Genomic DNA, 12,337 nt, shown 5'->3' with positions numbered 1-12,337 from the left:
TCATGAAGCTCCCGACGAACAATTTTTGTGCTGACATTGCTTCCAGAGGCAGTTTGGAACTCGATAGCCAGTGTTGCAACTGAGGACAGACGATTTTTACGCGCTACGCGCTTCAGCACTCTGCTGGTCCCGTTCTGTGAGCTTGTGTGGCCTACTACTTCGCTGTGTGCTCGATTGGCTCTGTGATCAATTTTATACACCTGTCAGCAACGGGTGTGGCCGAAATACCCAAATCCACTAATTTGAAGGGGTGTCCACATACCTTTGTATATACTGTATAGTGTATGTTAGTTGGCATTTGCTCATAAATACTAAACACTCATTATGTACATGGTTTACACCCACCTAACCTTTGACGTTTGCAGTTGTTACACATAAATTACCTCAGATCAGTCCAGTGATTGAAGCTTCCATATGAAACACCACGCCATATTCTAATTGAGGCATCATATGGCGCTCTCGAATCCCTAATGTGTATTAATGTACATTCTTGTGTATTTTATTCCTCTTGTTTTACTATCTTTCTTTTTCTTTTATAATTGCATTGTTGGGATGGGCTCGCAAGCAAACATTTCACGGTTAAGTCTATACCCATTGTATTCTGCGCATGTGAAAAATAGAAATTGATTTGAATCCATTTGGTTAATGGTCACGACCGAGCAGGAATGTGCTCCTTATAAGAAATGTGTGATTAAAGGCCACGAGCAAGTACAGCGAGTAACCTATCCATTCATATAGTTGTCAACGCCAGGTACGTTATTGTTTTGTTTACATAGCCACTGTGATTGTGGCAAGTATGTATTTTATTCCCTTTAGGAGGCTTATCTCGCCATTTGTTTTTTGGGGGTAAGTCTATCTGCAGGCTATTGTTCCTTTGACGGCTCCCGTGCTCTGTGCATATTCATTTTCTAAGGGATTACATGGAGATGTGCTCTACTTCTCCACAGAGGACATGCTGTTTTTCACCCAGCATCCCTGTCTGTACAGATGGCGAGACAGATCAGTTTCTTCTCTAACCTGTGACACCCTGCACACAAAAGCCTCTCTGGTATAGGATGATCATACCTCACTTTTTCAAATGAGGCATTATAACATATTCTACCAATTCTGCCAGTGATCCAATATAGGAATACGGGAACACCTACATGTATTCTACATTCATAATACACACATAAATTGCATTTAACTTCATGTCGGTGAAGAACGTCTTCAATGAAAGGGCCTGCTGTGACAGCACTGAAGCTGGAATCTTTTCTAAAGTACTATATTGGCTCATCAAGACCTTGACAAACGTCCTTCTCTTGAATGGAACTGATTGTGTTTCTTCTCTTACTCCTCCTCCTCCCTCTCTTTGTCTCTCTCTCTATTTATATTTATTTTTCTTATTGATTAATCAATGGTCCGAGACAGCTTTGTAATGTTAATGTGATGTAACTGATAGCCCCTTTCCAACTCCTCCACCATCAAAGGCTGTCTTCATATCCATCCCTGTTTCTACAATACACATTTCCCTTTCAAGGCAGTAAAGCATCAGTGTGACAAACAATTCAAATCCCCTCGTGTGATGCGGCGTGCCACATAGACACACCTTCTCATTTAGTGTTTGCACTGGGGAGAGCTCAGATAGGAGGACACAAAGAGTTATGTGATCCGGGTGGAAATGTTGAGCCCCGGCTGCATTTTTTATAGGCAAGCCTTAGAAAAGTATTGCGGGCTGCTGAAGGCTCGGCTGAGCTCAAACATACCTGACCTTTCCTATGATGTCAGCCTGTGGGATTTATGACACTTTACTTTGTTTAATTAGCCCCGGCTTGCTCTTTGCTTTACCTCATATCTTCCTGGGCTGCAGGTAGCCTGGCGGGTAGGAGCATTGTGCCAATAACCAAGAGGTTGCTCGATCGAATCCCCGAGCTGACAAGGTAAAAATCAGTTGTTCTGCCCCTGAGCAAGGCAGTTAACCCACTATCCCCCAGGTGCTGAAGACCTCTGATTCAGAGGGGTTGGGTTAAATGCGGAAGAAACATTTCAATTGAATGCATTCAGTTGTACAACTGACTAGGTATCCCCCTTTCCCTTGGAGGATGAATGAATGACGTACACTATATATACAAAAGTATGTGGACACCCCTTAGAATTAGTGAATTCGGCTATTTCAGCCACACCTGTTGCTGACAGGTGTATAAAATCGAGCACACAAACATTGGCAGTAGAATGGCCTTACTGAAGAGCTCAGTGACTTTAAATGTGGCACTGTCCTAGGATGCCACATTTCTAACAAGTCAGTTCGCGAAGTGGTAGGCCTCACAAGGTAACAGAATGGGACCACCTACTGCTGATGCGCATAAAAAGTTCTCGGTTGCAACACTCACTACTAAGTTTCAAACTGCCTCTGGAAGCAACGTCAGCACAAGAACTGTCAGCACAAGAACTGTTAGTCTGGAGCTTCATGAAATGGGTTTCCATGGCCGAGCAGCCGAAGAAAAAGCTTAATATCTCTATGTACAATGCCAAGCGTTAGATATAGTGGTGTAAAGCTTGCCACCATTGGACTATGGATCAGTGGCAATGTGTGATTCGTCACTCCAGAGAACACGTCACCATCTGGCAGTCTGACAGACAAATCTGGGTTGGGTGGATGCCAGGAGAACGCTCCCTACCCGAATACATAGCGCCAACTGTAAAGTTTGCTGGACGAGATATAATGGTCTGGGGCGGTTTTTCATGGTTCAGGCTAGGCCCCTTAGTTCCAGTGAAGGGAAATCTTAACACTACAGCACACAATGACATTCTAGACTATTCTGTGCTTCCAACTTTGTGGAAACAGTTTGGGGAATGCACTTTCCCGTTTCAGCATGACAATGCCCCTGTGCATAAAGCGAGGTCCATACAGAAATGGTTTGTCAAGATCGGTGTGGAAGAACTTGACTGGCCTGCACAGAGTCCTGACCTCAACCCCATCAAACACCTTTGGTATTAATCGCTCAACATAAGTGCCCGATTAGTGAGGTCGCCCAACATAAGTGCCCGACCTCACTAATGCTCTTGTGGCTGAATGGAAGAAAGTCCCTCCCTCTCTGGATCTGTTTGTTGTTCCTCCCTCTGTGGCTCTGTTTGTTGACCCTCCCTCTCTGGATCTGTTTGTTGTCCCTCCCTCTCTGGATTTGTTTGTTGTCCCTCCCTCTCTGGATCTGTTTGTTGTCCCTCCCTCTCTGGATCTGTTTGTTGTCCCTCCCTCTCTGGATCTGTTTGTTGTCCCTCCCTCTCTGGATCTGTTTGTTGCCCCCCCCCCCTCTCTGAATCTGTTTGTTGTCCCTCTCTCTCTGGATCTGTTTGCTGTCCCTCTCTATCTAGATCTGTTTGTTGTCCCTCTCTCTCTGGATCTGTTTGTTGTCCCTCTCTATCTGGATCTGTTTGTTGTTCCTCCCTCTCTGGATCTGTTTGTTGTCCCTCTCTCTCTGGATCTGTTTGTTGTCCCTCTCTCTCTGGATCTGTTTGTTGTCCCTCTCTCTCTGGATCTGTTTGTTGTCCCTCTCTCTCTGGATCTGTTTGTTGTCCCTCTCTATCTGGATCTGTTTGTTGTTCCTCCCTCTCTGGATCTGTTTGTTGTTTCTCTCTCGGGATATGTCTGTTGTCCCTCTCACTCTGGATCTGTTTGTTGTCCCTCTCTCTCTGGATCTGTTTGTTGTCCCTCTCTCTCTCTGGATCTGTTTGTTGTCCCTCTCTCTCTGGATCTGTTTGTTGTCCCTCTCTCTGGATCTGATTGTTGTCCCTCCCTCTCTGGATCTGTTTGTTGTCCCTCCCTCTCTGGATCTGTTTCTTGTCCCACCTTCTCTGGATCTGTTTGTTGTTCCTCCCTCTCTGGATCTGTTTGTTGTCCCTCCCTCTCTGTATCTGTTGGTGGTCCCTCCCTCTCTGGATCGGTTGGTTGTCCCTCCCTCTCTGGATCTGTTGGTTGTCCCTCCCTCTCTGGATCTGTTTGTTGTTCCTCCTTCTCTGGATCTGTTTGTTGTCCCTCTCTCTGGATCTGTTTGTTGTCCCTCCCTCTCTCTCTGGATCTGTTTGATGTCCCTCTCTCTCTGGATCTGTTTGTTGTCCCTCCCTCTCTGGATCTGTTTGTTGTCCCTCCTTCTCTGGATCTGTTTGTTGTTCCTCCCTCTCTGGATCTGTTTGTTGTCCCTCCCTCTCTGGATCTGTTGGTGGTCCCTCCCTCTCTGGATCGGTTGGTTGTCCCTCCCTCTCTGGATCGGATGGTTGTCCCTCCCTCTCTGGATCTGTCGGTTGTCCCAATCTCTGGATCTGTTTGTTGTCCCTCCCTCTCTCTCTGGATCTGTTTGTTGTCCCTCCCTCTCTGGATCTGTTTGCTGTCCCTCTCTCTCTGGATCTGTTTGTTGTCCCTCCCTCTCTCTCTGGATCTGTTTGTTGTCCCTCCCTCTCTGGATCTGTTTGCTGTCCCTCTCTCTCTGGATCTGTTTGTTGTCCCTCCCTCTCTGGATCTGTTTGTTGTCCCTCCTTCTCTGGATCTGTTTGTTGTCACTCTCTTTATGAATCTGTTTGTTGTCACTCTCTTTATGAATCTGTTTGTTGTCCCTCCTTCTCTGGATCTGTTTGTTGTCCCTCCCTCTCTGGATCTGTTTGTTGTCCCTTCCTCTCTGGATCTGTTTGTTGTCCCTCCCTCTCTGGATCTGTTTGTTGTCCCTCCCTCTCTGGATCTGTTTGTTGTCCCTCCCACTCTGGATCTGTTTGTTGTCCCTCCCTCTCTGGATCTGTTTGTTGTCCCTCTCTCTCTGGATCTGTTTGTTGTCCCTCCCTCTCTGGATCTGTTTGTTGTCCCTCTCTCTCTGGATCTGTTTGTTGTCCCTCTCTCTCTGGATCTGTTTGTTGTCCGTCCCTCCCTCTCTGGATCTGTTTGTTGTTCCTCCCTCTCTGGATCTGTCTGTTGTCCCTCTCACTCTGGATCTGTGTGTTGTCCCTCTCTCTCTGGATCTGTTTGTTGTCCCTCTCTCTCTGGATCTGTTTGTTGTCCCTCTCTCTCTGGATCTGTTTGTTGTCCCTCCCTCTCTGGATCTGTTTGTTGTCCCTCCCTCTCTGGATTTGTTTGTTGTCCCTCCCTCTCTGGATCTGTTTGTTGTCCCTCCCTCTCTGGATCTGTTTGTTGTCCCTCCCTCTCTGGATCTGTTTGTTGTCCCTCCCTCTCTGGATCTGTTTGTTGCCCCCCCCCCCTCTCTGAATCTGTTTGTTGTCCCTCTCTCTCTGGATCTGTTTGCTGTCCCTCTCTATCTAGATCTGTTTGTTGTCCCTCTCTCTCTGGATCTGTTTGTTGTCCCTCTCTATCTGGATCTGTTTGTTGTTCCTCCCTCTCTGGATCTGTTTGTTGTCCCTCTCTCTCTGGATCTGTTTGTTGTCCCTCTCTCTCTGGATCTGTTTGTTGTCCCTCTCTCTCTGGATCTGTTTGTTGTCCCTCTCTCTCTGGATCTGTTTGTTGTCCCTCTCTATCTGGATCTGTTTGTTGTTCCTCCCTCTCTGGATCTGTTTGTTGTTTCTCTCTCGGGATATGTCTGTTGTCCCTCTCACTCTGGATCTGTTTGTTGTCCCTCTCTCTCTGGATCTGTTTGTTGTCCCTCTCTCTCTCTGGATCTGTTTGTTGTCCCTCTCTCTCTGGATCTGTTTGTTGTCCCTCTCTCTGGATCTGATTGTTGTCCCTCCTTCTCTGGATCTGTTTGTTGTCCCTCCCTCTCTGGATCTGTTTCTTGTCCCTCCCTCTCTGGATCTGTTTGTTGTCCCTCCCTCTCTGGATCTGTTTGTTGTCCCTCCCTCTCTGGATCTGTTTGTTGTCCCACCTTCTCTGGATCTGTTTGTTGTTCCTCCCTCTCTGGATCTGTTTGTTGTCCCTCCCTCTCTGTATCTGTTGGTGGTCCCTCCCTCTCTGGATCGGTTGGTTGTCCCTCCCTCTCTGGATCTGTTGGTTGTCCCTCCCTCTCTGGATCTGTTTGTTGTTCCTCCTTCTCTGGATCTGTTTGTTGTCCCTCTCTCTGGATCTGTTTGTTGTCCCTCCCTCTCTCTCTGGATCTGTTTGATGTCCCTCTCTCTCTGGATCTGTTTGTTGTTCCTCCCTCTCTGGATCTGTTTGTTGTCCCTCCTTCTCTGGATCTGTTTGTTGTTCCTCCCTCTCTGGATCTGTTTGTTGTCCCTCCCTCTCTGGATCTGTTGGTGGTCCCTCCCTCTCTGGATCGGTTGGTTGTCCCTCCCTCTCTGGATCGGATGGTTGTCCCTCCCTCTCTGGATCTGTCGGTTGTCCCAATCTCTGGATCTGTTTGTTGTCCCTCCCTCTCTCTCTGGATCTGTTTGTTGTCCCTCCCTCTCTGGATCTGTTTGCTGTCCCTCTCTCTCTGGATCTGTTTGTTGTCCCTCCCTCTCTCTCTGGATCTGTTTGTTGTCCCTCCCTCTCTGGATCTGTTTGCTGTCCCTCTCTCTCTGGATCTGTTTGTTGTCCCTCCCTCTCTGGATCTGTTTGTTGTCCCTCCTTCTCTGGATCTGTTTGTTGTCACTCTCTTTATGAATCTGTTTGTTGTCACTCTCTTTATGAATCTGTTTGTTGTCCCTCCTTCTCTGGATCTGTTTGTTGTCCCTCCCTCTCTGGATCTGTTTGTTGTCCCTTCCTCTCTGGATCTGTTTGTTGTCCCTCCCTCTCTGGATCTGTTTGTTGTCCCTCCCTCTCTGGATCTGTTTGTTGTCCCTCCCACTCTGGATCTGTTTGTTGTCCCTCCCTCTCTGGATCTGTTTGTTGTCCCTCTCTCTCTGGATCTGTTTGTTGTCCCTCCCTCTCTGGATCTGTTTGTTGTCCCTCTCTCTCTGGATCTGTTTGTTGTCCCTCTCTCTCTGGATCTGTTTGTTGTCCGTCCCTCCCTCTCTGGATCTGTTTGTTGTTCCTCCCTCTCTGGATCTGTTTGTTGTCCCTCTCTCTCTGGATCTGTTTGTTGTCCCTCTCTCTCTGGATCTGTTTGTTGTCCCTCTCTCTCTGGATCTGTTTGTTGTCCCTCTCTCTCTGGATCTTTTTGTTGTCCCACTGTCTCTGGATCTGTTTGTTGTCCCTCTCTCTCTTTTTGTATCTGTTTGTTGTCCCTCTCTCTCTGGATCTGTTTGTTGTCCCTGTCTCTCTGGATCTGTTTGTTGTCCCTCTCTCTCTGGATCTGTTTGTTGTCCCTCCCTCTCTCTCTGGATCTGTTTGTTGTCCCTCCCTCTCTGGATCTGTTTGCTGTCCCTCTCTCTCTGGATCTGTTTGTTGTCCCTCCCTCTCTGGATCTGTTTGTTGTCCCTCCTTCTCTGGATCTGTTTGTTGTCCCTCTCTCTCTGGATCTGTTTGTTGTCCCTCTCTCTCTGGATCTGTTTGTTGTCCCTCCCTCTCTGGATCTGTTTGTTGTTCCCTCCCTCTCTGGATCTGTTTGTTGACCCTCCCTCTCTGGATCTGTTTGTTGTCCCTCTCTCTGGATCTGTTTGTTGTTCCTCCCTCTCTGGATCTGTCTGTTGTCCCTCTCTCTCTGGATCTGTTTGTTGTCCCTCTCTATCTGGATCTGTTTGTTGTCCCTCCCTCTCTGGATCTGTTTGTTGTCCCTCTCTCTCTGGATCTGTTTGTTGTCCCTCTCTCACTGGATCTGTTTGTTGTCCCTCTCTCTCTGGATCTGTTTGTTGTCCTTCTCTCTCTGGATCTGTTTGTTGTCCCACTCTCTCTGGATCTGTTTGTTGTCCCTCTCTCTCTCTGGATCTGTTTGTTGTCCCTCTCTCTCTGGATCTGTTTGTTGTCCCTGTCTCTCTGGATCTGTTTGTTGTCCCTCTCTCTCTGGATCTGTTTGTTGTCCCTCCCTCTCTCTCTGGATCTGTTTGTTGTCCCTCCCTCTCTGGATCTGTTTGTTGTCCCTCCTTCTCTGGATCTGTTTGTTGTCCCTCCCTCTCTGGATCTGTTTGTTGTCCCTCCCTCTCTGGATCTGTTTGTTGTCCCTCCCTCTCTGGATCTGTTTGTTGTCCCTCCCTCTCTGGATCTGTTTGTTGTCCCTCACTCTCTGGATCTGTTTGTTGTCCCTCCCTCTCTGGATCTGTTGGTTGTCCCTCCCTCTCTGGATCTGTTTGTTGTCCCTCTCTCTCTGGATCTGTTTGTTGTCCCTCTCTCTCTCTGGATCTGTTTGTTGTCCCTCCCTCTCTGGATCTGTTTGTTGTCCCTCCCTCTCTGGATCTGTTTGTTGTCCCTCCCTCTCTGGATCTGTTTGTTGTTCCCTCCCTCTCTGGATCTGTTTGTTGACCCTCCCTCTCTGGATCTGTTTGTTGTCCCTCCCTCTCTGGATCTGTTTGTTGTCCCTCTCTCTCTGGATCTGTTTGTTGTCCGTCCCTCCCTCTTTGGATCTGTTTGTTGTCCCTCTCTCTCTGGATCTGTTTGTTGTTCCTCCCTCTCTGGATCTGTTTGTTGTCCCTCTCTCTCTGGATCTGTTTGTTGTCCCTCTCTCTCTGGATCTGTTTGTTGTCCCTCCCTCTCTGGATCTGTTTGTTGTCCCTCCCTCTCTGGATCTGTTGGTTGTCCCTCCCTCTCTGGATCTGTTTGTTGTCCCTCTCTCTCTGGATCTGTTTGTTGTCCCTCTCTCTCTGGATCTGTTTGTTGTCCCTCCCTATCTGGATCTGTTTGTTGTCCCTCCCTCTCTGGATCTGTTTGTTGTCCCTCCCTCTCTGGATCTGTTTGTTGTCCCTCCCTCTCTGGATCTGTTTGTTGTCCCTCCCTCTCTGGTTCTGTTTGTTATCCCCCCCTGTCTGGATCTGTTTGTTATCCCTCCCTCTCTGGATCTGCTTGTTGTCCCTCCCTCTCTGGATCGGTTTGTCCTCCCTCCCTGTCTGGATCTGTTTGTCTCTCTCTCTCTGGATCTGTTCGCTGTTCCTCTTTCTCTGGGCATGCTTGCTCTCTCTCACTTATACAGCTCGTATGTTGATCTCTGCCTTGCATAGAAGCCTCTCTTTCTGCATGACCCTTTAAGATATTATGAACATAATTTATTTATGCCTAACTGTCACAATCGTTGAAAGGAGTAGATCAAGGCGCAGCATGAGTAGAGTTCCACATATTTTAATAAACTGAAACTCACCAAAACTATAAAGCACAAACGAAATGTGACGCTACTGGTGTGCACTCAGGCAACTAAATGTAGACAAGATCCCACGAAAACCAATGGGGAAATGGCTACCTAAATATGATCCCCAATCAGAGACAACGATGAACAGCTGCCTCTGATTGGGAACCATATCAGGCCACCATAGAAATACAAAACACCTAGATCACCCACCCAAGTCACTATCACGCCCCAACCAACGCAGAGAATAAACAGCTTACTATGGTCAGGGTGTGACACTAACAAAGTAAGACATATGCTGTCATATGCTGTACAAATTGAATTGAAAGCTTAAACATCTACTTGCATTTTTTTTTGTCACTAACCTTCATCAGACATGCTCCCTCAGCCCTGACAGCCTCCAGCTTCTTTCCCTCATTCTTGTCTGCTGTGTTCTGACATGTATTGTTATTAAACTCATATTTACTCAAGGCTTAATAGGTGAATAGGTTAAATCAGTTTAAGTTTTAATTTGTTTGTTTGAACTGGTAAAATCTTCATTTCTCACCGGATTGGCCTGCTGTTGGCCTGCTGCTGGCACTGCCTCTCCTGAAGAGTTTCCGTATATCCATCTAACGTTAGTCGTTAGCTAGCCTACAGTAGAGAAATTGAGGATAATACAATGACATTGTGATCAACACTATGTCACCTTTTCTACACATGACCTACTGATAATTGTTTTGCAATGGCCTACTGAATGAAAGCAATTGAGTATGAAAATATATGTGCCTGATGTTACGTCATCTTTCTCATTTATAGCCTGGCACAGATAGCAAAAACTACATTACATGCAACGTTAACTAGATATCATCGGCATATAACTTGTGTCGAATTTAAAAGACACCGTTAGCTAGCTCGCAACGTCTGTTACACTATAACTTAAAGGCAGCCTCACATAAACACCTATTGGTTAACAAAGCTTTGATTATGACCAAAGTCTATAGTAGTGAATACTCTCTCTCTCTCTCTCTCTCTATTCTAACTTACTGCAAATTCACATCGTAGCCAATCTGCATGAAACCGTCCTGTCAGAGCCTTTTCCTGTCAGTTTATTGTTAGCTTGCAGTCTCAAGCCACAGCAGTAGCTAACGCCAAACAAAATGTTAGATACAAGTAGACCTAGCCTCCCCCAGGTCCTAGTGCCTGCCCGGTAAGTAGTTTAAGATGCTATGGAACGGTTGACGGAAGAAAAAATAAATCACAGAGAAAATATATTGACAGATATATTTATTTATTTAGGGGTGGCTAATGAATATTTTAGGGGAGATAAAGCCTTTAATCTATTTTTATTAAAAAAAAATTAAAAAATAATCACTCAGATAAAAATTTAATAATTCCAACTTCGGCAGACAAGTGTCTAATTTTAGTTTTAGCCACAAGCATAAACTAGCTAGCTGGTAAGGACTGACTGAACTGAAATGAACTGACTGAGCCGAATCCGTTAGTCTCCACTCAACTCTCACTATGCGACAAACATTATCAATTTGTGCACCAGGCGTGTCCGTTTAGACTCTCTCCTCTCCCTTTGACCTTGGCTGGGCTGACACGTAAGGGGAGGTGGTACAGTTTGGAAATGGAGACTAGGTGTACTATTAACGGTGCTGAGGCAGCAATTTTGACTGCATTTGAATTTAGAATTGAAATATCTGTGCCCCGCTCCATCCTTGACCCTTCCTTAATAAGTCTATTTCACACATGAATGATGTTAGAATTTTGATCTCACAGACATAATTTGTGTTATAAGCAGTTTCGTCAAAATTCCAAAAAGTAACTTTTTCAAATCCTACTACAGAGTTACATGCAGGAAATTTTTAGTTGCTCTATATAGTTTCAGAGAGTGGATTCTGAGGTTTACAAAACACTTACATTTGCCAAATAACTCTAGGAATTGAAGAGATGAGCTCTATTTCTAAATATCACTTTTCCCAATAATAACCTGTTCCTTTGCACTCCACACCTGAGCACACGGCAGCAGACCGCCTACAGTAACATAAACTAGTGAAAATGCTATTGTGTTCTTTGAAATACTTATTTTTTTTCCATATCCATAACAAAAGGACAATTTAACATTAGCATATATGAAATGTATTTATTAGACAGAATGTTGCAGTCAAAATGGCTGCTCATTGGCGTTTAAGGGGGTAGCAAGGCCAGGCAGTTAGTGTTAACCCACTTTGATCAATTTTTCTATGGTACAGAGTTCTTTATTTTGGTGAAGTGATTTGAATTGTGGTGTTATGCTTTTATTTTCACACTTTCAACCCTGTTCAACCTTAATCGGTGTTCCAGCAGCACATTTGATCTGCGCATGTGCTGGCCGAGCGAGCCTTCCTCTTTAGCACTAGTGACGTGTTCGGAACAACTGAATGTATGTGTCTTAGAAGTAGTTTTCACATACAAACGTCATATGTCCGATCTCAGAATCCACATCAATCTCTATTCTCCAGCTCTATTTTTTTCTCTTGCTTCATCCCTCCTTCTTTTTCTTTGTTAGAGGGGGAACTGTGTTGGAGCTGTCAAATCAGTGAGCAGCTCCTCTTGTGATCATTGTCATGAAGACACACCCGTCCCACTCGCATTAAAAGTGTAGGCCATATAGAAAGAATGTCGCTCAAAATTGAAAATCACAAATAATGAGGTTTTCTATCAGCCTAATCAAGGTGTAGATTTCATTTCACATTTTCCAGTGTTCGGATTTCTTTCAATGGGACTCAATGCAGCCAATGGCATTGTCCGCTTTAGGTATAATGCTGGGAGCCGTTGTGGATTTGACAGGTCTAACTCAGTTCCACATCTGACACTGTGAAAACATCCGCTACGCGGATTTCGGCGTAGCTGACTGAATCGGGCCCTTAGTGCAACAGAGGGCCTTTACCTGCAGTTTCATTGTTGATTTATACCTCATCATCCATACCTCTCCATCCCCATATCTTTCTTTTCTTTTGCTAATTTTTACAGATTTTTCACACCTCACGCCTTCTGATGAGCCCTGCAGAAGGCTGAAAACAACATAGATGTGCAACTAATGAAGTGATTACACAGGGTGACTCTATATTTCAAGGATGTGTGCTCAGATATTCAGTAATTGATGGCCGACTAACATTTCAAATGATCCAAAGTGAATGGTGTGGTTTCTCACTTGAGTGCTCATTGAAATACATTTTTTTTTTTGTGAAATAGACAAAGTGACATTA

The sequence above is a fragment of the Oncorhynchus clarkii genome, chromosome 17 (genome assembly GCF_045791955.1).
Source record: "Oncorhynchus clarkii lewisi isolate Uvic-CL-2024 chromosome 17, UVic_Ocla_1.0, whole genome shotgun sequence".
Lineage (NCBI taxonomy): Eukaryota > Metazoa > Chordata > Actinopteri > Salmoniformes > Salmonidae > Oncorhynchus > Oncorhynchus clarkii.
The sequence above is the reverse complement of the archived record's forward strand: the minus strand, read 5'-3'. Positions refer to the sequence as shown.